At 46.3% G+C, this 26001-nt stretch overlaps 1 protein-coding gene across 1 annotated transcript in view; it reads right to left on the bottom strand.

The window, feature by feature from the left end:
- LOC144752607 (scavenger receptor cysteine-rich domain-containing protein DMBT1-like) overlaps window positions 1-26001 on the bottom strand; it is a 1088995-nt gene that overhangs the window by 606624 nt on the left and 456370 nt on the right. The window lies entirely within an intron of this gene.

Genomic DNA, 26001 nt, shown 5'->3' with positions numbered 1-26001 from the left:
ATAAACAGGTGGTACACTTTCGTGACATAGTACAACGCAGGTTCTGGTAAGTTATCGCAACCATAACCCTGCACTATAGTTCATTATCATGTCAGGTGCACCTATGACATTATAGAAACATTACACTGTTATGTATTCTCATCCCATTCCATTAAGGATAAATGTTTTATATATTGCCAATAACATTTTACAGGTCGATACTTTTACAACTGCTAATATACCTCTTAGTATGTGGCATAGGCTCTGTATAGTGTGCATGTGGATGTCATTGAATTATTAAATATGACCCCCCCCCCGGGATTGTGGTGGATCATGGTACATTCCCTATTGGTATTTGGTTGACATTGTATATTACACCATGCAATAACCTATAACTTTTATATTTCGATGGTATTTGGTGAGACAATATTACACCCTGCCCTACCCTATAACTTTTTTATTACACCAATGCGCGAGAAACCAGCTGAGAACGAGAGAAAATAAAAGGTGATGAGAAAGAAAAGGGGTCAAAACCGGCAAAGATAAGAATTGAAGGAGAGTAAAAGAGCAAGGGGGGGGAGAACGAGGGGCCAACGTGGAGGGAGAGAGGGGAGTAGAGAAAGAGAGGGAGCGGTGGCAGTAAGAATGAATGTGCGAAAGAAACCCGAAGGGCATAAAAGAAAATTAAAAGTGCATCATGCTAGGAAGCTCAGGTGACCACAGTCCACCCCCCCCCCGTTTTATCCTCACCCTGTACCATTTCTGGGTCTCACTTTGGATGGGCGGCAGCCTGGCGTGTCTCCTTAAGCCCCCTGACCCTCGTGCACCCCACCCCCCCTCCACCACGTACCTGTCCTCTGCGGTTCTGGTTCTGGGCTGCTCAAGGCAGTCTCCGGGCGCACATCATATGCAGGCTGGGCAGGAACTCGGGGTGAAGACTGGGGAGGGGTTCACCTTTCTTGGGGGTGAGATTTTGCTTCGGGTGTGAACCCCCGCTTCACAGGTGAACGTTTACCCCTGAAATGCGCGCTCTTATATCAGGGGGTGAACTCTGTCTCCTGGAGTGTACTTTCGTTCCTCAGTCCCATCTTCTGCTGAGATCCTCTTGTAATATCGGGGTGCACGTTTATTCCTGGGGTTGCATTATAGCTCCTATGATGCACTTTTGACCTGAGGTGCCGTCTCCTTCTAGAGCTGCACTACTATCTTGGGGTTTTCTCTTTTTCTGAGGTGCCCTCTTGTTCCGCGGTGCTCTAATGTCCAACTGGTACCCCCTTGTTACCGAAGGCGCTCTTTTGCTGCTGGCCGGCACCCTGCTCTGGAGGAACACTCTTACAGCTGTCGGTGCCTCTTGTTACCGAAGGCGCACTTCTGTCCCTGGTGCACTCTTACCGCTGTCGGTGCCTCTTGTTACTGAAGGCGCACTTCTGTCCCTGGTGCACTCTTACAGCTGTCGGTGCCTCTTGTTACCGAAGGCGCACTTCTGTCCCTGGCGCACTTCTGTCCCTGGCGCACTTTTGCTGCTGTCGCTATCTCTTGTTACCGAAGGCGCACTGTTGTCTCTGGTGCACTTTTGCTGCTGGCCGGCACCCTGTTCTGGAGAAGCACCTTTACAGCTTTCGGAACCTGTTTGTTACCGACGGTGCACTTCTGTCCCTGGAGCACTCTTACAGCTGTTGGTACCTCTTGTTACCGAAGGCGCACTTTGTACCTGGCTCACTTTTGCTGCTGGCCGGCACCCTGCTCTGGCGCACTACTATCCCTGGCGCACTTTTACAGCTGTCAGTGCCTCTTGTTACCGACGGTGCACGTCTGTCCCTGGCGCACTTTTACAGCTGTCAGTGCCTCTTGTTACCGACGGTGCACGTCTGTCCCTGGTGCACTTTTGCTGCTGGCAGGCGCCCTGCTCTGGAGGAGCACTCTTGTTACCGACGGTAACCCTGCATACCCTGCATCATTAGTATCCAAGCAGACAGTGTATCCAGACCGACGCGGCAGAGATGGGCTCGGTGGAAGCGTTTACACCGTTTCATTCTCGTGTCAAGGGGAGCAATTTACACCCAAAGGCAGCTGATACACACACAATTGATAAAACGAAAGGTAAACTTCTTGGAAGAGATACAAAAACGAACACACGGAAAGAGCCTTTGAAAGAAAAAATCAGTTGAACAGGGCCAGGACTTGCACAGACAACTCTTCTGTGGGGCCGGCGGGGGCCATGAAGCAGCCTTTTGCTCCAGAACAACGTCGGGACGGGCATGACGACAAAAGGGGCGGGACTTAAAAAAAGACACGGAAACGCCCCCGAATCGCATTCCGACGGGGAAATAGTGATTGACAGCCAATCTCTTCCAATGGCTAGCCTCCATTTATGGAGCTAGCCAATGAAAGACAGAGGCGGGACATAGCCCCATACTGTAGGATCATAAGATTTCGCCTGGGCGGAGCACTGCCTGCTACGGCCAGGCGAAACCTAAAAAGGGAAGGATATCAAAAGTTTCCTGTCTGTAACAACAACGGAGGGAAGGTTAAGGTCTCACTCACGCAATTCTGTCAATATATTTGACAGAAATGTATCTAGTCCTGAGTTACCACCTGGGTCATTGCAGCGCGCCTGATAAGTGCTCTTGCACTCAAGCAGTCTGGCGCCTTGTTTGAAGCTGTGTGCTAGAGGCAAGTCATCTGGTTTCCCGTAGAAGTGCTCAATCAGAGGGAATGCAGGGTTACCCATTGAGATTCTTTCACCTTAGGCACTGAATGGTGGGGATTGATGTCAAAGACCTATTGCCCCCTGGTTTTGGTTGTTTGTTCTTCCATTGAAGTTCAGCTCTGAATCAGGCCTTAGACCTGCCTACATCCAGGGGCAAAACAAGCCCATTTATTTTTTAGGCTCGCCTTTGAAAGCATTTGGAGCTTAAGGTACTCATAAACAGAGACTCCGAGCCACTGCAAGTGCAGGAGAATGGTGCCCACCCACACATGCCAGGTGCCAGGGCCCATCACAGCAGACAATCATTCCTGATGATCTGCATTTGTATTGTGTGAAGGATGTGATTGTCATTCAACACATTCAGTCCCAGTCTAAAATCTGTCACTAGCAGAGGGGTATACATTAGGAAGAACAGGCTGCCACAATAGCTGCTATGGGCATCGAGCATGCTAAAACGGCATTGGCTAGTGACCTGGCAGAGACCCTTCAGGAGTGCTGCAGAATTTCTAAGGCGTCTCTAGACCATCACAGTGATCTAGACACTGCCTTAGTAAAGCTGGCTTTATATAATTAAATTAACATAACTGCTTCATTCTACTCACTATAAAGTGTCTCACATTTGTAGTGCCACACATACGGAGTACGCTAACAACATCAAAATATCTCCTACATTTACAGAAAACTTAGCAGCTATGCTATATTTAACTAGTCTTTACTGGTATGGTAAGAGGTCGCCGGTGGCCAAACCACAACCTCAGTGACAGTGGCCATGGTAGCATGCTGCTATAAAACACAGGAAGAAAAAGTGATTTGTAATGCAGCTACCCTAGAACATACAGTGTACATTTTTAAATGTGTGTAGCTGGAGCCCACCTATGAATGCAATGGATTAAAGCAGCACCCTTCAGGCTGATACAGTTCCCAAAATACATTTGGAAGAGGAGGCAAACCGTTTGGGCGGAATTACTCCGGAAACTGAGGAAAAGAGTGCTGTTTTGAAATTAAAAAGAGAAAGAAGAAACACTACCTGCCCCACCATGGAGCAAATTTGCCTTGCTTCTGGAGAGCTGGAGTCTGGTGGTTCTGAGTGACAGTAATGGGAATCAACTGAGAGAGGCTGGAGGATAGTGATCACTGCTTAGCTTGAATAAGATCTGATCTAAGGCACCCTATATGCCATTATTCCTCTGCACCTTCTGCTGCACCTGCATTTCCCTGACAAGTAGCGGTGAGCTCATCAGGGCCTGCGTACCTTCTCACCACCCACTCCAACAGTTTTCCTATGATGAGGGGCCAGAGAGCGATTTACATCCCCCTATGAACCTTTGTTCAATGACAAGCTGCAATAAACCTCAGTTTGTTCCTCATATCAATGTAGCACTTTCAACCTCTACATTAAAAGTTCTTACAGTGCCAGTGTCATTGTGTCTATGAGCTCTGCAGCACTGAAAAACACAGCATAGTTTTAGCTACAAAGTAACCACAAACATTTACTCCGATAAACAGACTGCAATATGTGGCCTCTTGAAGTTATAAAGTACATCTTCCTAAGGTAAATTAAATCATTTTCCTTCTTATAAATATAAAAGAATTGACATTTATTGTGTGTGATAAATGTCCCAACTGAACTATGCATTCCATCCCACTCCACATCCGTCCACTCCACCCACAAAAAAGTCACATAATAATAGGGAGCCGCAGCCAACGATCAATAAGCCAAGGGAGCCATGGGTTGAAAAAGTTTGGGAACCACTGCCCTAATGGGTGATTAGCTGCACTTTATAACTCCTGATTGATGTTTGGCATCATTTAGCTCCAAAATCCTGACTAAGCAGTGTATTGCAAAAGGTTGCAATCTGCGAATGTGTGCCCTTTGTTTTTACTGCCACGCCTAACTGTGGCCTCAATCAACCCTGATACCAAATTAGATTCACAGAAGTAAATTTTTGAGGAGGCGGGTATCTGAGGTGCAAGAGATCATGCTAACATATGATTTCTTACAGAGAACGCATTCCTGTTTACACGTGTGACACACTAGAGCAGACTTGAGTGAACCCATTAACTACTTGAGGCAGACCCCTTGCACAGGTTTCAAGGCCAAGAGCAAAACGCGTGCATAACTCCTTATCAGCATGGCTTCTTATTTACATGAGGCTAAATAATTGGTATTAGAGATTATATAAAGAGTAATTTGGTTCAAACCTAAAACCATATAACATTGCCCAAAAAGATGGAGAGTGAAAAGGTGCCTTTCTCAGCGACGGCCCCTCTCTTAGGGTGGTATAGCGTCACCCCCCTGCTGCCAGCACCATTAAGGTGAAACATTAAATGGTAATAATATGAATTTATTACCATTATATTTTTTCCCTTTCCTCAGCTTAGCTTTGTTTGGTGGTGGGCCACTGCTGCTGACTGGCAGCATGGGAGTGGTGCTCATGCCACCAGTTTAGAGTGTGCAAGTCATTTTGGCCTACTTTCTTGCAACCACCAGCCTGACATGCACAACTTAAACTTCTCCACCCAGCTGTCATAGACAGCTGGGGGAGAGCAGGCACATGCCCCCAGTGCTTGCAGGAGAGTTGAAGCAGCACGCTCCAGCCAATCCTGGCGCTGCTATGCTGCTTAACATTATCAGCAGCATGAGAGCAGTGTCTGGAGTGGTGTGGAGAATTTCTGCTGGCCAGTGCCGACGGACTGAAGCAGGCATATGGGTAAATACATTTTTATATTTTTTATTTCCTACTTTGTAACATGCACGTAATATACGCTAGTCCTGGCAGTCACCGAGGGACTGTACTCTCTGTACACAGGCCGGTTGCGTTTGCTGGGTGCCAGTCCTAGAGAAAGGGCATGAAAATAAAACAGAGACCAGTACGATACTTTCCTACCAAACGTGACAACACGAACATAATGGAGCTACAAAAACTAAAATAAAAAGCAATTTCTATATCACACACTGCATTCGTCAATTAATACTCAATGCTTCAGTAATATGGATTCTGTGTAAAATAAATCACTGAGGTTCTTGATTAAAACATATTTTTAATGTATTGAATAGCAGTGGTTATGTTACTGCAAAAGTAGATACGGAGCAATAGCTTTTGAGGGACCTGTATTTAATTTGTTCTCTTACATATGGCGCGTTGACATAACTTTCTTTTAATGGTATTCACTGGAAAGCCATTCACTGTGGAAGTGGGTCAAAATAATTAGTTGCTTACTAATTCCAGGAGTCTGACAAGAGCACAATGTGAGTTTTTAACATTTCAGCTTTAGTTCATTCTGAATATCACTTTTGCTTATTTAAGCACCAAGAAATCATTTATTGTGCGGTGTGTGCTATATAAATTAAAGTATCCTATTAAGCAGAACGGATATGCTTACATTTACAAATATAGGGGCAGATTAGGATACCGGTTTTTCCGTATCCTCCGGGCCGGCGGAAGCCTCCGTCGGCCCGGAGGATACAGAAAAACCGCAGCGGACCCACCAAAGACCCACCGCCACATTAGGATGGCTGTTGGGTCCAGGTTTACGTCCGCAGCTTTTCCGACGCGGTTGGCTTACAACCGCGGCGGAAAAACCCTAATATGGTGGCGGTGTCTCTCAGACACCACCAGCCATATTAAGATGCCCAAAAAGAAATGCTTTTCCACGGCGGGCTTTCCGCCGTGGAAAAGCTTACGGAGCTTCACTGCGGGGGCCCGTTCACCCCCTGGGTGAAGGGGGCGTGGGGGGTGCACATGGGGGTACCTATGGTAACCCCCTGCATTTGTATGCAGTAATCGGCAGGCACCGCGCGGTGCCTGCCGCTTTCTGCATACAAATGCAATGTATGCATTTTTAACATTGCGGCGGGTGCAAAGCTGCACCCGCCGCAATGTTAAAAATAGAGGATGTGACCCTCAGGGTGGCGGTCACATCCTAATTGGAGAGGAGGGAACTCCGCAGGCCATGCGGAGGTTCCCTCCTCCTCGATAGTCGCGGACGGACTCAAGTCCGTCCGCGATCATAATGAGCCCCATAGTGTGGAGGATGCAGACTCTATGTACTGCATACTGATGCCAGATAATTGTGTTGGTCTTTGCTCTACACTGGGAACCAACATGAATTACTTACTTCGACATCCACATCTGATGTATTCCACTGTCAGAAAACCAGCAGCGTGTTTTTGTCAACTCTTTCGAGGTACTCACAAGAATGAAGATGGTCTCAAAAGCCAGTTAGCAGTGAGTTTGTATTCCTGCGGCCAGTGCAATCAGATCACTTTCACTGTCCCTTCAACCATTCCAATCCAGCCCGACCATGACCAACTAAGTCCAAGAGTATCTCCAGGCAATGGACGACTATCCCTGAGGCCAGCCTATCCCATATGCTCTCCCAGATTGAGGTGATCACCTCGGAGGGAATGGAGGTCACCGCCACCTCCTTCACCAACACCCTAGTACAAGGCTTTGACAAACTGGCCCCCCTTAAACCACATTCTTTGGAAACATCAGCACCCTCAGCTGGTTTACACCTGGTATTCAGGAAGAAAAACTCAAATGTAAAAAAATTTGAAAGGAGGTGACGTAAGAACTGTGACATTAAGGACAAGTGGGCTTAAAAATCTTTTTGCAGCCTTTGGCCTGCAAACAGGCTGTACCTGCATCCCAATCCCTGGCCGAGGACTTTTCCTCTTTTTTCCACATGCAAGTAGAAAAAAAAAGCTCCAATTTTAACATTCGGTCCAACCACCCCCCGCCCCAGTGTCAACTCTAATCATCTCCGCAGTCACGACCGTGTCACGGCTCGAGTCTTTCCTTCCTATTCCACTCGCCAACAAGGGGCACTTTATTCACAAAATCAATCCCACTCCCCCCATGGCCCCTCTCCTTCTACGCTTGCCATGGTGCCGCTGCCATTAGTCCACAAATCAATACCCTATTTAACCTGTCATTAGAGAGCAGCAAAGTGCTGTTAACCCCTTCGATGCTCATGACGGAACCGTTCCGTCATGAGCCCGTTGGCTCATTAGAACGCTCAGCACAGCGCGAAAATTCGCGCCGCGCTGAAGCGGTTAAGCTGAAACAAGCATTTGCAATGCAATCGGTCTCGCCTTTGGGACCTTATGTGTATTTAGCTATGCAGCACATTAGCCTGGGTGCTGAAACATCTACAGTTCTTTAACATGGAGGGAAAGTAAGCACCAAACTTCGTGACAAGCCAGTTATGGGAACACATGGAGAGAAATATTGCCTTTCACAGCAAAATGGTATAGTCCAAAGCTCTGTTTTTAATATAAAAGCAGGGCCTTCAGTGGTCCTATCACTGAAAATACAAGATTTGAAAAAAATATTATTGTCTACAGGTGCCTGTGGAAGACATTTTCTATGGACTGGAATCTAGAGAATGCTAAAGTGGTTGTCGTATTTTACTGACCTCTGCTGGTCGTTTTCTATCAAGAAAGTTAAATAGAGGCAGTTGCCATAAAAATAAAAAAAGAATGTCCCTCAGCAGAAAGCAATTCTGATATTTTACTGACCTCTGCTGGTTGTTTCTATCAAGACAGTTAAATAGAGGCTGTTACAGTAAACAAGCAAAAAAGCCCCTAAGTGGAAGCAGACAAGTCCTTGAGCTGAACTCCAGAGCCCACAAAGTACATACACATATAAGTATATACTAAAGTATATACAAGAGGTCTCAAATGCTCGGCCTAAAAAGGCACTGTGCATCCCGCTGTTAACAAATGCCGGCCAGCGCACCTTGAACAATTATAGGTCCATTGATCTCCTTCCACACCTTGGCAAGATGCTAGAATCACTGGTGAACCACCAGATCACCAGCCATGAGGAACAAAACAAGATCCTGCATCCCATACAGTCGGGCTTCCATGCTGGGTTCAGTATGAAATTAGCCATTGTGGGAGTCACAGAATACATCAGGGGCAATCTCAACTCAGGGCAGAAGGAGGTGGCCATCTTGTTAGATCTTTTTGACACCTTCAACACCATATCGTATCGGATCCTACTTCAAAGGCTGGACCAGGAAGCAATTATGAGCCGCGCTCTAGAATGAATCCATTCCTTCCTAACAGACAGACACCAGGCAGTCTTCCTCTCTTCCTTCACCTCCAGTCTAGAGCCCCCAAAAGCCAGTCTATTAGACAAAGGCTAAAAGATCTGCACTTGCTTCCTATCAAGTCAAGGATGAAATTCAAAACACTCATGATCACTTACAGTGAATTCCACCTGAGGTGCCCATGCTACATACGAGACAAGCTTGAACATCACTCACCTGATAGGACACATCCCTCTTCCAATCCCAATCTCAACTTATTGTGTGTCCCTAGATCCCGAAAAGCCAGATCTGCGGGCAGATCCTACTCTGTCCTGCCTCCCAGATTCTGGAATGATCTTCCTCCCTCCCAGTGCTCCATCTCTTGTGAAAGCCTGGTCAAGGCAGAGTTGGAAACAGTGCTGTTTTGAGGAGCTATAATTCTTCGATCCTATCTGATTGGATTTACACAAGAGCCAGGACGCTTCTTTTGAATCAGCAGTTCTGATTTATAAATATCCATTCATTCATTCATTTATTCAATCAAAGCTCTTGCACTCACAGGATGCAGCGATTCCTACAAACAACACTGGATGCCTCAGGGTAGCCATGCGCTTAATAAGTGTTAATTAATAATAATAATAACACCCACACAGGCCCAACACAAATACTGTTTAATTCATTAAAACATGCACATTTTTAAAGGAATTTCGGCCTAAACAGGCTGATTTCCTTAAATAGGACGAAGAGCTGTCCTTCTCTTTAAGGAGCTTATTTTGCCAGAGCGTGGAGCATTATGTCTCATATTGTGCTGTTATACGTGTTTTATTTAAAAAATGGGGATTAGATGTGATGTATATCCCACCTCGGCTGCCCCCGGGCATTGCTGGTCAGTGTCTGTCCCACCAAATATTTAGGGCCTTATTTATGAAGGCCTTGCGCCACCGGTGCGTCACTTTTAACATGGAAAAAAGTGACGCACCGGTGGCGCAAGGCCTTCATAAATAAGGCCCCTAGGGTATCAGCTACAACTGGGCCTATTGAGAGATCTAACTTCCAAGCGGAATACAAAAGCCTATACTTTCATCTCAAGGTGAATTCTCGGAAGCTTAACTCTGCAAATACCTATTCCATTGCATGTGGGAAGCAGGTTGGCTAAGTTATAAAATATAGGGATGCCAAATGCCATTTACTAATCAGTCATGATGCACTGCATCTTGCATGCGGTATATGGTTGTTTTATAGAAAAAAAACACACCCAGTTTGGGGATGCAGAAAGAAATCACCCCCCACCCCCAATGTTTCATTGATCTGTGCCAAACTTAATTTGTCAGCCTCACTGCATGCTGCTCTCTTCACTTAAGCTTCTTCATGTGAGAAGAGGGGTCAGGCTGGGCTGGGAGAACATCAGCTTATTGTTACTGTGTAGTACGTTCTCTACAGTAAACAAGTTAGCCAAAGCTAAGAAGGTATCTAGAACAATCCACCTTTACTTTTCCAGGGCCTGGCTTTCACGGTCTGTGTTGGCTGGCTACTGAGAACACCGCTATACCTCAATCAGCTACAATGAATTCTCAAGCATTATCGGAGCTAGCTTCGCAATGCAAGACATAGTATTTCAGTGCAGTGAAGCGGATATCAGCACTAAAATGCGTATAACCTGCGGTACTCGGAGGGGATGTTCTAGCAGAGCACTATTAGTGAAAAAACTTCGGGCCTCCATTCGGGCAGAACCATGAGGTCCAGTACATAGAAGCCACATGTCCTCAAAATCTCATAGATTTAGGGTAACTATTTCTTTATTCATTATTTTAGTGTATAACGTAATGCATCCCTGAATACTTCAAAGTACTTAGCAACAAAGGAAGCAGGCACTTTGGGCCATATGTAAAAAGGCATTTTGCATTTAATAATGGTGTGAATCACAATTTCAGGCTGTTAGGAAATGCAAAATGCCATTTCGGTATGTGTGTAAGGCATTTGTGGTGGTAAAATGTGATTTTTACCCAAATAGGGATTTCAAAATTGAGAAACGATAATCGCATGTACAAAGAATTTCCAAATTGGCGACCAGTCACAAAATGACCATTTAGGAAATGCAATTACCATAAAGTCAGATCTGGTGGTAACCAGGTACAACCTATAAAAAGGCACCCAAAATGCATCTAGCTCTTCCAAATTGATGTCCCTGTATGTTATGGGAAGGAGGATGAGAATTTGGGTGGTAGGCAGAGAAGGAAGAGACAGGAGAGGATATTTAGAGTCAGGGTCACCGTGTTTGACAGACAGATGAGGAGATTTATGAGAGGTACAGGCTCAGGTAATCCAGGGATTAATAGCTGAATAACAACCCAGTTGCCGACCTCAACACTCAGGAGCAATGCAGTCCCACTGCATGTACAGGTATTGTGTTGCCTACACCTCTTAGCTTCTGGCAAATACAAGGGGGTCATAACAGTGGTGGGTGGGTGTCACAAATTGCCTTTTCCAGGTTCTTACACAGGTTTATGGACATTATAGTTAGCATGGTTAACCAATACATATATTTCCAAATACTCCCCAATCTATGCAACAGGACACATTCATGTTCTACCGGATAGCACAGTTTCCCAATGTCATTAGCTGTATTGATTTTATTCTGGCTGGACTGTTCCCATGAGGCACAGGGTCAGACAGATTTGCATATGGCCATGTCTGAACTGGGGAGGCGGAGTGACCTAAAGAATGATGATGGATTACAACCAGATCAGTTGATTGGGGGTGAGTGCTTGCAATGTTTAACACTCCGTCCATCATACCCTTTGGTTTTGCTTTGTTCGCCCTAAATTGGCAGGGTATGCCCAGACGTGGGCCCCTTGCTCACTTTGCCACTGGATTCAAGCTAGCCTGGCTGATGACTGCTGATTAGCCAGAAACCAGTCTCAGAATGCTTGTGTCCGGTCCAGGGAAGACATGGCTTGGCAGTTCGGGCTGGACTGTTCCCATGAGGCACAGGGTCAGACTGATTTGCATATGGCTATGTCTGAACTGGGGTGGCAGAGTAAGCTAAAGAATGATGATGGATTAAACCCAGATCAGTTGACTGGGGGTGAGTGCTTACAATGTTCAACATTCCATCCATCATCCCCTTTGGATTAGCTGTATTGACGGCACACATATCAATGTCCCCCCTCAGCTAATGAATTCATATAGAGAAACAGGAAAGGCTCACACTCACTCAATGTGCAAGTAGCGTGTTATGCCTCCTGTATCATAACATACCTTGTGGCCAGATTCCCAGGCAGCACCCATGACTCAATCATGTTCCGCCACAGTGGAATATAAAACTGACTATTACAGGTCAAATTTGGTGATGGTTTTTACTAGGTAAGAGAATTGTGGACTCAATGAATACAGTGCCCAGAGCTGTTTGTGTAATGTGACATAATGGTTTTCTCTCTCATGCTCTTAAGGAGACAGTGCATATGGCTTGCATCCCTGGAAACTCACGCCATACATGACTCCGAAGAGCACAGAGTGAAAGGCAGTACAGCAGGGCACACAGGACAATGTGTTCTATCATGGAGAGGACCTTTGGGATTCTGAAGTCAAGGATCCGCTGCCTCCACAAGAGCGGCCGAGCACTACTGTCAAGACCTGAGATGTGCTGTAAGATCATCGCCACATATGCCATCCTGTACAATACCGCAATGAGGAAGGGTCTGCATAAAATCATCATCGATGACAAATCTGACTCAGATGATGAATTACCACCACTACAGGTGCAGCAGATTGGGACAGGCACAGCAAAGGGGCAAGCACAACGCACAGAGACTACTAACAACTATTTTTCAAGTAAGAGTGAGTACAACATCTAATATCGACAATGGTCTGACAATGAGATCTCAGATCCTCGGTCTTACGGGAACATGTTTCGGCCTCCTCAAAATGCTCCGGAAGTTTCTGCCTCTGCTCTCAGAAGAGCACAGGAGGGTCACCGTGCAGGCCTTAACTGGCTCCAGATTGGATTATTCCAACGTCCTATATCTGGGCCTACCGGAGTATCTTTTACAGCGCCTTCAGGTGGTGCAGAACGCGGCTGCTCGGGCTATTTTCGGCCTTCACAGGCGAGCCAGAGTGTCCAGCCTCTTGCAGTCGCTTCATTGGCTGCCTGTCCGGAAGCAGATAGCTTTTAAGGCGTTGACACTGGCTCATAAGGCTCTCTACGCCTCGGGCGCAAAATATCTGCAACGGAGGCTTACCTTCTATCGCCCGGCCCGATCCCTGCGATCTGAATCTCTCTTCCTTGCAGTGGTCCCTCGAGTAAAAAGGGCCCGCATAGGGGGTCGCTCCTTTAAGCTGAAGGCATCGCAGCTTTGGAATGCCTTGCCATTGACTCTACGCAGTATCCCATATCTGCTGGCCTTTAGGAAGGGCCTTAAAACCTGGCTCTTTGCCCTTTAAGTTTGTTCCCTCTTTGTATCCCCTGTCTTCTCTTTTTATCCTACTGTGTTATGTTTGTAAGCTTACGAGCTGCCAATAAAAGCGCCGGGACACTCCATTGGAGTAGCCGTGCGCTATAGAAATCATAAATAACATAACATAACATAACATAACATAACAATAAATAGACATCACACATGATTGTAATGCATGGTGCATAACTGAGAGACCACCTTGTATTCAGGTAGTAACAACACTGTTTCTCTCAAGATTCAATTGTATCCATTGTGAATGTAACATTGTGTCAACTAAGCAACAAAGTATGTAATGAAAAACAAAAAGTTGACTCATCACTGAGTGTTCAGTGCTTCACTTCTTCCGGACTCTGTTGTTGGGTGCCTTGTTTGCAAAGCTGGGCTGTGGAAATGTTGACATGTCAGTCCTAGAAGTGTATGGGCATGAACTTCTGAAAATGCATGCCTCCTGAATAAATATGCCACTGAGGCTAGAGCCTTCTTCGCTCCCAGGTGGGGTTAGGTTGTTGGGGATACAGGGGTTGAGGGTCTGAATATTCCCAAGGGCTGTGGTGACTTGCACTAGCCCATATGCAACATCCTGAGAGCAGTGCCTCAAGTCAGTTTGTTTGTTGACAGTTTGCCTTGCTAATGTTGTTGTGGCTACTGCCAATCAGTTTACAGAATTGGTGAAGGAAGCAGAGCATGCCAGGTACTGCCTGTGCCTCTGTCTCTGCACATGGTGCTCCTTCTCCATGGCATCAATACACCAGTCTTGCCCTTTCTCAAATTGTTGCCTTGACCTAAACATTTGCAGCAGATGTCTATTAACAGTCCTTATTTGTTTGTTTGCAGGCGCTGTACAGACATGATGGACTTCTGTAAGCCACCGAACAAATGGAGAACTCTCTGACATGTCAGCAGACACATTATAATTGTGGACTGTTGATAGTTGGCCTCTGCATTGTTTGTGTGTCCTGCCCACAGATAATATGGTGTTCCTGCTCTATGATTGTCCTTCATTATTGTCCACAAAGTATGCTAGTAGTGAGACTGTCCCTCTGCTAGCAGTTGGGGTTATGGGCTTAGTAGATGGTGATGATGTGTCCTCAATTTCCACTTGTGTGTCAGTAGTCCCTTCAGCATCAATTGTTTTTGGAACGTCCAGGGTGTGATCTGTGGACATGCATGTATACAGTTAACGTACATAAATGGCTAATGTTTGTTCACAATATTGTAACTGTGCTTCATTTGTTTGGGACATGTTTATGGTGTACAGATGTGTCTGGTGTAGTCTTCAGCACACAGTACAGCAAGCAACGTATGCGTACTACACCTCCCACGATACATTGCCAGGGTAGGGCAAGCATCTCAATGGAGCTATTCATGCCGTGATGAATGAGTTATGGATTTGCTAACATTAGTTTATGTGGAGTAAGTAAAGGAAAGATGACTTACCCAGGCTGGTGCCTGCAGGATTTGAGGGGGTCAATGTCAGACACTCCCACCATACCTTCTGGTTCCAGGGTCCCCTCAATGAGTGTTTCCATAGGAGGGGGATGTTTTCGGGGTCACACACCTGTTCCACAACCTTCCCCTGTGTGCAAGACCTCAGGTCATACCAGCGTTTGCGTATCTCTGGGTTGGTCCTCTGGGTGACCCCTAGGAAGTTCACCTTCTCCAAGATGCTGGTCCAGGTCTTTGTGTTTTGGCTCTCTGCTACAGTGAAGGATGCCTTCTCAAACAGTTGGTTCATATGAGAGACACATTCTTCTGTCATGATCTCCAGCTCTTTTTCTGAAAATGTCACCTTCTCCTTCCCCTTTCCACTCCCTGAATCCTTGTTCCCTCTCATCTTCTTGGGACATGGTTTTCTCTAGGAATGGTGTAACACATTGGCAGTAGTGATACGGGAGCACTCCTTGCTTCCAGCACCTTTCTGAGGTTTTGGGTTTGTGGCCACACCCTGTATTTGTAAACTTCCTAGTCTGACATCATTTTGCATTCAGAAAGCAGCATTTCCTATTTTCCACTTTCCTATTAGGAAATCTCAATTAAGCGAATTCCAAAATTGATATTTCCTAATTGTGAATCCATAGGAAATGCTATTAGTACAAACAGCAGTTACATACATACCATTTTGTGATTCCCAAAGAGCGATTTCTATGGATTCGCAATTTGGAAATTCCAATTGGAAATTTCGTACATATGGCTGTTAGATGCAGAATGGTAAGAGTGATAATGTAAGTGAAACACATCGATAAACACAGGGTTGGACTGGAGAACTTAAACAAGCCCTGGCAAAAAAATCACACCAGCCTGTTTCTTTAATCCACTCACAAAATATTTCTCCTTCCATCCCTCCATTCCGTCTCTCTCCTTCTCTCCTGTCTTCTCCATCTCTGATTGCTTTCTCTTTACCTTCCCTTTCCATGCCTCTCTTTCTCACTCTCTTGAAGGCCCCAGGTGCCAGCTGCAATTAGCCTAGGGAGCTAGGGAAAGTGGCAAAGGCACCAGGAGCAGCTCTGGAGTTTCCTGATACCACTCCAAGGACTCCAGGAAATGCCCAGTGAAATAAAAGGCCTGTCTGGCCCTGCATAAACATACTAAGTTAGGACAATAAGACACTGGAAAAATCGTCAAAGCTGTCTTCATGGTAGTGGTATTATCAGAGAAAGTACCACATTAATTCCTCCTCATTGGACTGGATGGAAAAAAGGGCACCCACAGGCCATTTGTTCATTATCTGTTTCAATATTATTTCGCAGCTCACCAGAGGAAGGAGTGTGAACACCCAGTAAGAGTCCAATGTGGTGTTTCAGCTTCTTTCTAATTCCAGGCTCCCCTTTAAGGAGCTATCATTTGATGCATTCCATCAAGGGCAAAAAGGATGTATAGAAACACATCCAAATAATTGAGGATAGGATATAATTTACTGTTCTAATCTCAGCTTTAGAATATTTATGGTACGTATATTTTTAGGTGTTTCCAGTTATAGTGTGAACAAGAAGGGTGACAAAAAATATAGCCAAGTTTATGAACCTGTGTGCAATGTATTGAATGTTATTGTTACATATGTCTAGAGGTTACTACCCCTATATGGGGCATTCAAGCACTTAACCAAATGGATAGCAAGCTACACCATATAGGATATGCGGTTGGAAGGGTGCTTTTGGTTTGAGCCTGTGTGGGAAGCGATTTCTTGTCATATGTGATAATTAAAGGGGTGTGGTTATCGTGTCATGGTATGCAGCACATGTCTGTGTGATGGACATAGGTCTGTGAGAAAGATACGCAATATATAACTAGAATAAGGACTAATGAGTTTAGTCGTAGGAGCAGTGGGATACAGTGTGTCTGTGCATTCAAGAAGCTCTAAAAAAAGCAGCGGTTTATGACTCAAGCCCTTCTAAAGCACTTGAAGGCAGACGTGCCCTACTCTGGTTGCAGGGAAGTACCCAGCCAGACTGGCACCCTACACATGTGAGGGTGAGAAACAAAGCACTAGTAAGTTGATGCTTCACAGTGCCAGAGTGAATGGGCCTGCATCATTTTACTCAGCTGTCCTCTTTCCTCCATGCAAGCCCTTAACTTTTCTTGGATTCCGAAAACCCTTGTTCTTTTTAGTTTACATAAGGAGACAGCCTCCTGACCTTCTAGAATTTTTCCCATAAAGACTTTCACCTTCATTATTAGTAGTGATTGACTAGAGGTGGGTGAGCCACTGAAAACTCAAACAGGTTCGAGCTTGAAACCTGACTCTGGCTCAATCTGTGGTCCTATTGGACCCTTGAGCCCATAAAGAGCCAAGCATCCATGTAGCTTCTGTCTACCTCCCTCCCACTACCCAGGGAGTAGTGTTATGGCCAGTCGCAGCCGGTAAGGCTTGCAGGTGGGGGGAGGGTGTCGCATGGGGGCTCCCGCAGGGCGGGGGATAATTCAAAAAGAAAATAAACGTGCCTTCCCGGGTCCTGCTTCGTCTCTGCACCTGACCTGCACTCCTGCTGTCCTGCCTCCAGCAGGAACAGGAAACAGGCAACTTCACTCCGCTCCCCTAAGCGAATCACAACACTGAAATGGCAGTATTTTGATTGGTCAGGACGCTGACCAGCCAGGCACCTATGGATTGGCCATTTTCTCCATGTAGGCTGCATTGCAGCCTACATGGAGAAAGGGCAGAGTGCGCATTGCTCGTTTGGTCGGCTCCAGAGGGCCGACCAAACAGTCAGGGTTCTCAGCAGTGGGCAAGCCACTCCTCCCCTGTCCTAGAGCAGACCCGCCCACCCACCTGCCCCAAACCAAACACTTCTGTTCTCTCACAGTGCGAGAAGGAGAAACAGAAAGCAGTGAGGCGACGTTCCTCCTGCCTAGTGGAGGAGCCGCCCCGGTTACAGCCAGTGCTGCCGACTTTGGAACTGGGTAACAAAGTTCAAGTCTCAGCATCTGCTCAACAACCTGTGATTCTGGGTAAATATCCCCGTTCCTGGAAAAACATTAATGTGACCATATGTAAAGTAACTAATGGTTATGTAGAGCTCTCCAATATCTTCGGGTCGAGTTTGCGCTATATAAAAACTGCAAAAAAATTCACAAAGAGGCAAAAACAAACCCTTAACATAAGGGAAGAAAAATAGATGCTCATTGATTACAAACTGAAACCAGGAAACTTGGATAAATCATGGCTCTCCCACCATACAATGTGTGATTTTAGGCACATATTTTTGTTCACCATAACTCTTTTTTTATCATTATTGCGAGAAAAAAAAGAACTTTGAAATATGTGAGTTCAGAATACCAGTTGTACAAAAACCTTCTTTTGTTGACCTGTAATGAGAACGCTGAGTCGAAATGCCTATGCGGTTTAAATGATTTACACACACTAAGTATCATGTGGATTAAGTTGTAAAAGTGTTTATGGAACATACAAATAAAACGATACAGAAATAACAAAATATAACCTATATGTGTATGTGTGATTTATGAGCTTGGATATAAAGATAAGGTTGCCAGAGAATGTTGCCCCGAATGACAAACCACTGAAGCCAGAAGGCTCCATTACGAGATGTTCGGATTCGGAAACTGCGTGATGTGATACTGGGACAGGAGTTATCGATTACCGCGAGTATCTCTGGACCATTTTTAGGCTGTCTCGAGCTTTAGGTCCCGGAAAAGGGGATTAACTGCATGACCAAGAGTTACAAGGTCTTCTTGCTTCTGTGCCCTTTCCACACAGACATTTTCCACCTGCTCTGAGCAAGTAACATGTCTGTGGAGACTTCTGCTGGGTGCGAGTCCGCACTTGATAAAACTGGGCTCCAGCATGTGCACAGGGCCACCAAACCCCAGGGGCCACCAAGCCAATATATATCCTTAATATAATAATCCTATGAGGATGAATAAATATTTGCGTGGCGGCCCCTGTCAGGGATTTGACGGCCTCCGGCTCTGTTCCACTTCCAAACACCCTGACCCCCCCCCCCCCTCTTCACTGGCCTCCGCGCTCCGCCCCGATCCCCTCGAGGGATCCCCTAGAGTCGCTCCTGGCTCCAGTCCACTCTACAGCACTCAGTAATCCCCATAGGCTCCCTAGAATCATCCGGCATGGCTCCAACATCTCCTTAACAATCCCCACCCCAAGCCCGCACTCGGGAGACTCGTAAGGAGAAGAGAGCCCGTTTTTGTTTAATCCTCCATTCGCCACCATTCAGCACAACATGTTATTCTCCAATTTCATTCATATTTACAGTTAACATATTTGTTCGTACAAGGCTGGACTTTGAGCCAATTTAACTAGAAGTATAAAGTTGGTAACGATTCCTGTTAAACCGCCGCATTTCTGTTGTCAGGACACCCAGATTGCCTTGTCTGGTAATATTGGCACAGCAGATTATTCGCATACTAGTGGAGGCACGTCTGGTTCTGTTTAATGTTCCTTTATTGGCATTGGCTTTTATAAGAAACAGCACCCCGAGTACAAACAGCGTGATTTGCAAAAAACAGCTTTCCTCTGCCTAGATTTCATCCTTCAAATACAGCGCCTGCAGCTAGAGGACAAAGCTGCTTTCTGCCCTTGCCAGGGCTTTAAATAGTTATATAGAAGTAAAGGTACTCACTATTTAGAGTACCAGTCTGCTCATGAGAAGTGCTGGTACTCGCCCATTAAATGTATTGCAGCAGTGTTGCAGAGGCTGCTCCCGTAGGGGGCTCGAGAGCCAGCGCCATAACCAACGCGGCGCCCCGGACAAACTAGTGGGGGTCAGCCAGTATGCGCGAAAAGCGGGAGAAAGGAAGGAGTAGGAACGCCCCCCCTTCCTCCCGCTGGAGCTGGGGAAAAAAGTGGTGCCAACAACCCCCCCCGGCCAATGGGGGCTGTGGCGCGATGCAAACCCCCAAATATAAAGGGGGTCTACGGGGGGGGGCCAGGCAGACAGGGGGGCATAAAAACTCTACTCCCTCCAGGTAAGCTCCTATCTTAACGGAGCGGGGGGAGCAGCATCGGCAGGGAAGCAGAATCTTGTCCCACCCACCCACACCTAAGGAACAGCTATGTCGCAGGGCTGAGGAGAAAAGAGAAAGTGGCGAAGAACTACGCTCAGATCGGTTGGTACGGAGGCACACCGGAGGGCGGTGTGCCAGAATAGGTCCACTCACCTTCAGATGCCTCACGGCTGGGTGAGTTGGCCTAAGGACAAGTGTGTAGGACCACCCACTCTGGGATGCCTCACGGCTGGGTAACCTGGCCTACCAAGGGAGGGGGTAGCAAACGGAGACGGCGCTCGCAGCCCAGCCCCCGCCGGATGGCAGGGCACAACAAAGTCGGACAAGGTAGCGAGGTGGCCTAACTCTGGGACAGAAGCTACCCCCTTCCCGCGCAAATGAGGTGCTAAGAAACCCAACCTACCAAAGACACTACCCAAAAGGGGCCAAGAGACAATACCAAAGTGTGTTATGATGTAACATACCAAATGCAAAGTATATACATGTTTCCTTGTATTCCTAATAAACTGCGGCCAACTAACGACCACCACAAAAACAAATGTGTAAGTTGGCTTTTCTTGGCAGACTAAGAAATGCAGTGTGGAAAAAATGGCTTACAGGTGGGAGTGGGGGCAGAGTGCGGAGTTATTGAGAAGTGCAGGTACTCTCCCTTTCAAATTAAAGAAATCTGACAGTATCTGACCACTTAAAGCACTGGCCCTAGCATGGAAGCCTTTTCCTAAAGGAGCCATAAGCCCCATAGACATCAAGGTAGGACTGCGGCATGGAGCACTAGATACCATGGGGCTTATTTACAATCCCCTTGCGCCACTTTTGCTGCACTTTTCCCATGTTAAAAGTGACGCAAAAGTGGTGCAAGGGGGTTTGTAAATAAGCCCCCATGAACTAACTTACTTGTTTGGGCGCTTTATTTTTCTACTTTTTGACTCACTTGCACTTCGAAGCTATGTAAAGTCTGAAGTAAATGTTCAAGGTTGAGGGTTAGCAGAAGCCCATTCAGCCATAGTACTTGACCTCCATCACACTTTCAGCTAAAGGCTATTCTAAATAGCGGGTTTTTAGGACTTTCCACAGGTGCAGGTTGATGCCTCTCCATGTCTGGCACCATCACACGAGTCCACGAAATGTGATAAACATCTGCAGAGGCAGTAAATACCAGAGCCATTGTGACTCAATAATATGGGGTTATTTCAATTCTCTGTGCATCAATCAATCAATCAATCATAACACTTGTAAAGCGCACTACACACCCGTGAAGGTCTCAAGGCGCTGGGGGTGTGGGGGGAGCATTGCCTCTATAAAGCCATAACTGCTGTAAAATTGTGAATTATAAGATGCTGCTGGGCTCTTTGTTTGTATTTCAATCATCTCATAATGTAGAATTAATTTGCTGCCTAATCGGGATACTTGTAGAAAGACCCGGGTAAGGCCTTGCGAAACTGCTCCTTGAAACGTGAGGACCTTCACAGATTATATCTTCAATGGTCTTCGGTATGCTTCATTCCTGTGAGAAGGGCATCTCTAACAAGGGCACCTTGGACTGCGAGAACCTTGGAGCCCACGTTGCTAAAGATCGACTTGAGGTGTGATTCTCCACCACGTCAGGCACTCTAACAGAAGTTATCCATGGCCGGTGAATCCGATGTGAGGCCATCTTGAAAGGGCCCCCAACAAAACATTTTAATGCAAGGAACTTCTAATTTGACCGAATGAACATCCTTAGTTCAACACAGACATCATATGGGGAAACACTCTTTCAAATCCAACTTTGGAGTCAAGAGAGTAATGTGTTTCGAAAGTGTGCAGTGCAAACCCGGTGGCTGCACTGTAGCTTTGTTCTTTGAGGACGCCATTAAGAATAGAAACACCACCTTCCTTGCCGCATGCTGAGTGAGCATCACTGCCTCTGCTTCCTCTGAGTGTGATTTATTGGTATGAGGGAACCTATTTTGATGCAAGCCACAATCCACTGCGGAATGGTGTCTTGTGCCACTTTCCAATCTTTACAAGAGACACCCTGGGCCTGGAAAAAGTGTCCTGTCCACCCTATATTTATAGTCTTGACGTACATAATTTTTTATTAGTTTTATTTATACGATGGAAATGGCTCTTTGAAAAGCGTGTCAATCACAATTTTTGTCTGCCCAGTATGGCATACAGCAGGGGCCAGTGGGTCAACCTACTTCAAACATTAGCTAACTCCACTGTGAGTGACAGCCTTCTGCCCTTTCACAAGGAGCACATCCACCCCACAACCAGTTCCATTCAGTATAAAGATTACTGTAGTATTGTGTGCTTTTAGAGAACAAAGCATATTTTTGCTTTTAAACGGTTTTTTATTTATATTTTGCTCCTCCGAACAAGAAAGTTTTACAAAGCAAAAAAAGCACTGACAAAGCCATATGGTTGGATGTCAACACGAAACCAATTTATTTTGCCAATACTTGCTTGTGAACGGTTGTAATGGAGGCGAAATCTTTCTCCGTGGGGACAGGTGTTGGCACTGTTTCGCTTCTTTGGCTTTCATGGTTTTGTTTGTGGCTCAAACTTCATATTTGCTCCAATGCAAGAATGAATTGAGTCGTCATGGTTTAGAAAACCTTTCTCAGAGCTACACTGAATTATCAAATGCTGTGTCAAAAGATTTTTGGGTACCATTACGATGGCGGGCGGACTTTGTCACCGTAACAGTGTGCGGGACCGTCCGCCAGGGGTGCAGCGGTCCCGCACCTGCAATTAGGATGCCACCGCCACCGTGGCGGACGGTGGCATCCCCCATTCCCAGCATTGTGGCCCCCATGTGCACCCCCAAACATCCTCTATGGGCCCCCAACAGCAAAAAAGCATGCCTTTCCATGGCAGCAATACCACCATGGAAAGGCTGCTCTCCGTCGGCATCCTGATATGGTTGGCGGTGTCCTACAGACACCGCCACCATGTTGTGTCCATTTTCAGCCCGGTCGACATGTCGAACAGCGGAAAAGCGTCGGGCGGTCTTCCCGTCCACCATGGACCCCCCAGCCATCTTAATGGGGTGGGGGGTCAATCATGGAAGGGTGGCGGTTGGATCGACCCCGCCGGGCCGGCGGTGGTAACCGCCGGCCCGGGGGGGGGGGGCGATCTGCCCGCCATCCTAATAGGCCCCTGTGTGTGAAAAGGCCTGTGCATACAATCTCCAAAATTTCATTTTGGATATGTCATTGATTTGTCTAATGTGGACCATAGTTTGATCGTAAGTCAACCCTATACTGCACATTTTCTTAAAAATGGCTTGTATGGACGATTCATAAATAATGCATTTATTAGGTCATTAACTATGATTGGAACTAGAATTAATCAAGAGATAAAACCTACATTTAAATGCTCTGATGCTTAGCCAACACCGCTATAATACCAATATCTTTAATTCTGAATGTGTGTCAGACACATTCATAATTTAGATGTTTAGTAAACTGCCGCTCGTGTGATTTCCGGCTGCACAGAGGGGTTATTTGCTCGTTCTAGGTCGAGAATGCTGTTCCTGAACTCAGCATTCATCATTTACACTGCGCCTCGAGGATGTGTTTGGAAAGGAAATGAAGCCACATGCTAAAAACCACAATGTAGCAGAAATAGGAAAAACGCGCTGAGGTTGTTTTGAAAAAGACACACAAATTATGCATGAACCTTAAATGTTAAGGGGCAGATTTACAATAACTGGCGCATCCCTGCATATCAGCAGGGATGCACCAGTTATTGTGCGACCACGGCTCCGCCACCATGGATGCGCCGCATTTACAATGCGGCGCACCATTTGGCAAAAACGGCACCGATGCGTGACGCATCAGTGCCATAAAGGCGGCGCATTGCTGGAGTTGCGTCGCAAGTGCAGCTCCAGCAATGCTCTGGGGGGCCCTATCTTTACAATGCTGCGTCAATCCTTATGCCTGCTTCAAGCAGGCACAGGGTTTTGATGTAGCATGGGCTCAAAAGTGACTAAGTGAAATCTTGTAGATTTCACTCAACCACTTTTGGAAGGCGTTCCTGCACCGAACACCCCCCCTTTCGAAGGAACGCCTACTTCTGGCGCAGGGCTTTATAACGTGACACATCTCCCGGATGCGTCACATTGTAAATACCACGCAGCATGGGGCATCTTTTGCGCCACCGCTGCGTCACGAAAGTGACGCATCGGTGGCGTAAAAGAGGCGCAAGGGGCTTGTAAATTCTGCCCCCCAGTGCATTTTAATTCACTGTTCAACTTTTTGACCGCATTTGCTTATATCACACATTGGGCTTGTTCTACACAGCTGGTAGTGATAAAGGTATTCGTCACACATGTTCTGTGCTGTGTTTGTTGTATCACAAATACGTGGGTTTTCTTTTGGTCAGCACCATTGGTTATCCTTTCATGCATGCATTAGATTTTAGTGCAATTTCCTAATCACAGGTGAATGTGTGATTATGTGAGTGCCACTTCTCGGGGGGCAATAAGCAGCACATCTAGAGTTTGTCCAAGAGTGTCCTGCATGTGCACACAAAACACCACAAGCAGAGGATACCCTTTGGTTTACGCTGGGGTAAAAGGGAGTAGCTAGAAAAATAAAAGACCCCCCCCCCCCTTTGAACCCTTGCCGAATGACACTGAGTGGATGAGTGAGCATGGCACTTCCCACCAGTTAATCATCCAGCTCTCCATTCATCCCTCACTTCCGTATTTCCTCTTATGTTCTCTTGTTGCATTTCCCCCTCCCCATAGCTCCATCATGCTTTTACCACCATTGTCTCCAATCAAAATCACAGTGAACAAAAACAACATTTTAAAAGTTTTATTTCAGACTATTGCCCAGACCAGAGGTACCCCCGCTCAAGCTGCTAAAGTAGGGTGTTCATGACGCCCCTGGCAGGGGTGTACTAACATACTGCGAGCAGCATAGCCAAGTGCGCGCTGGTGCACCACAGTGGATACAACTGTCATTGTCATGCAGTCATATGCTTAAAACATCCCTTAGTTAAACAGAGGATGTCTGGGCTTAAGGGGTTGTCAAAAAAGTGAGACATGGCAGGGCCTTCATGCCATTTATAGATTTGCAGAATAATATGGGAAATGCTGCATACCGGGGCATGGATTTCATGCATTGACAGGCGCACCTAGGTCTCGACAAGCATTTCTGAGGGGTACTGGAAAGATGGGCTGGTCATTTGGTTCAGAGCTGGGGGGCACCCAAGCTGCCAGCTGCGGAGCACAAACATTCCCAGATAGTGTGGGTTATGAGGGAAATAGTGACCTGAATCTCCTGATAGGGGCTAGATTCGTTAATTTGAGACAAGTGTGCACTAAAAGCACTGAAAACCCATAGTCATTGCATGTTGTGCACTACACAAATGGCAATTACATTAACAAACCTCGAAGGAACCATCCTGAACCAGGAAGCAATGTCGGATATTAGTATCTCTGTCCCCACATATTCTACAAATGCAGCCCTGTTAATTCTTAAAATGTAATACATGGTGTATGGTCAACAATATTTGACTTACCCTGTCATGTCCTGCCTCATTTGAATAGTGGGAGCATGTTTCAGTATACATCTTGGATTAATAGCACTGGATACGGCTCTGACATCTCAGGACAAAACCCACGGAACAGAGAATTTTGAATGTTTTAATCTATACCAGGGTTGTCCAAGGTTGGTCTGACTCCTGGATGGCCGGATGCATGCCAGATTTTTAAGATTACTGCATTTATCTAAATGGGGATATGCTGAAATCTAGCATGGATCATCCCTCCAGGATCGACTTTGGAGAACCCTGATCTATACCATAATGGAGGGAGGGATGCATCATTGATATTTATCAGAGTGAGTTTCTTCATTACTAAACAATGGTCCATGTGTTAATTCAAGAAATCAGTATCAAATTCCATGTCAAATTAATTTGATATAAGTGGAGCAGAACGAGCGTTACAAGAAGCCCTATCTGGGGCATGTTGGAATACATCCAGGGCATTAGGAGCTTTCGGAAAATGTAAATGTGTGCCATGAGTGCTGGTAGCCTTGACTGATTAAACATTGCCTCCTTATGTAGCTCCCTTAGTTCTTCAAGTGACAACTGAGCAGGGCCGGACTGGGAACCAAAACCGGCCCGGCAGAGTGCTCGGCCGGACCCCCTCCCTCCCCGGGGGGGTTTGGGGGTCTGCCGCGGCCGGTAGTGGGAGTACCTGCCAGGCTGTGATGTGGGGAGGGGGAGGGGCAGGGTGGGGGGTATTAATGTATGGATTACGGTGTTTAACAGGTAATTAAAATATATATAACTAAAACAAATTTTGTTGCTCGCACTGCATCGCATTTGGTGAGGCAGTGCACG

Source organism: Lissotriton helveticus, chromosome 5_1 (genome assembly GCF_964261635.1).
Source record: "Lissotriton helveticus chromosome 5_1, aLisHel1.1, whole genome shotgun sequence".
NCBI classification, from domain to species: domain Eukaryota; kingdom Metazoa; phylum Chordata; class Amphibia; order Caudata; family Salamandridae; genus Lissotriton; species Lissotriton helveticus.
Note: the sequence above shows the minus strand (reverse complement) of the source record. Positions and strands in the feature narration are given on the sequence as shown.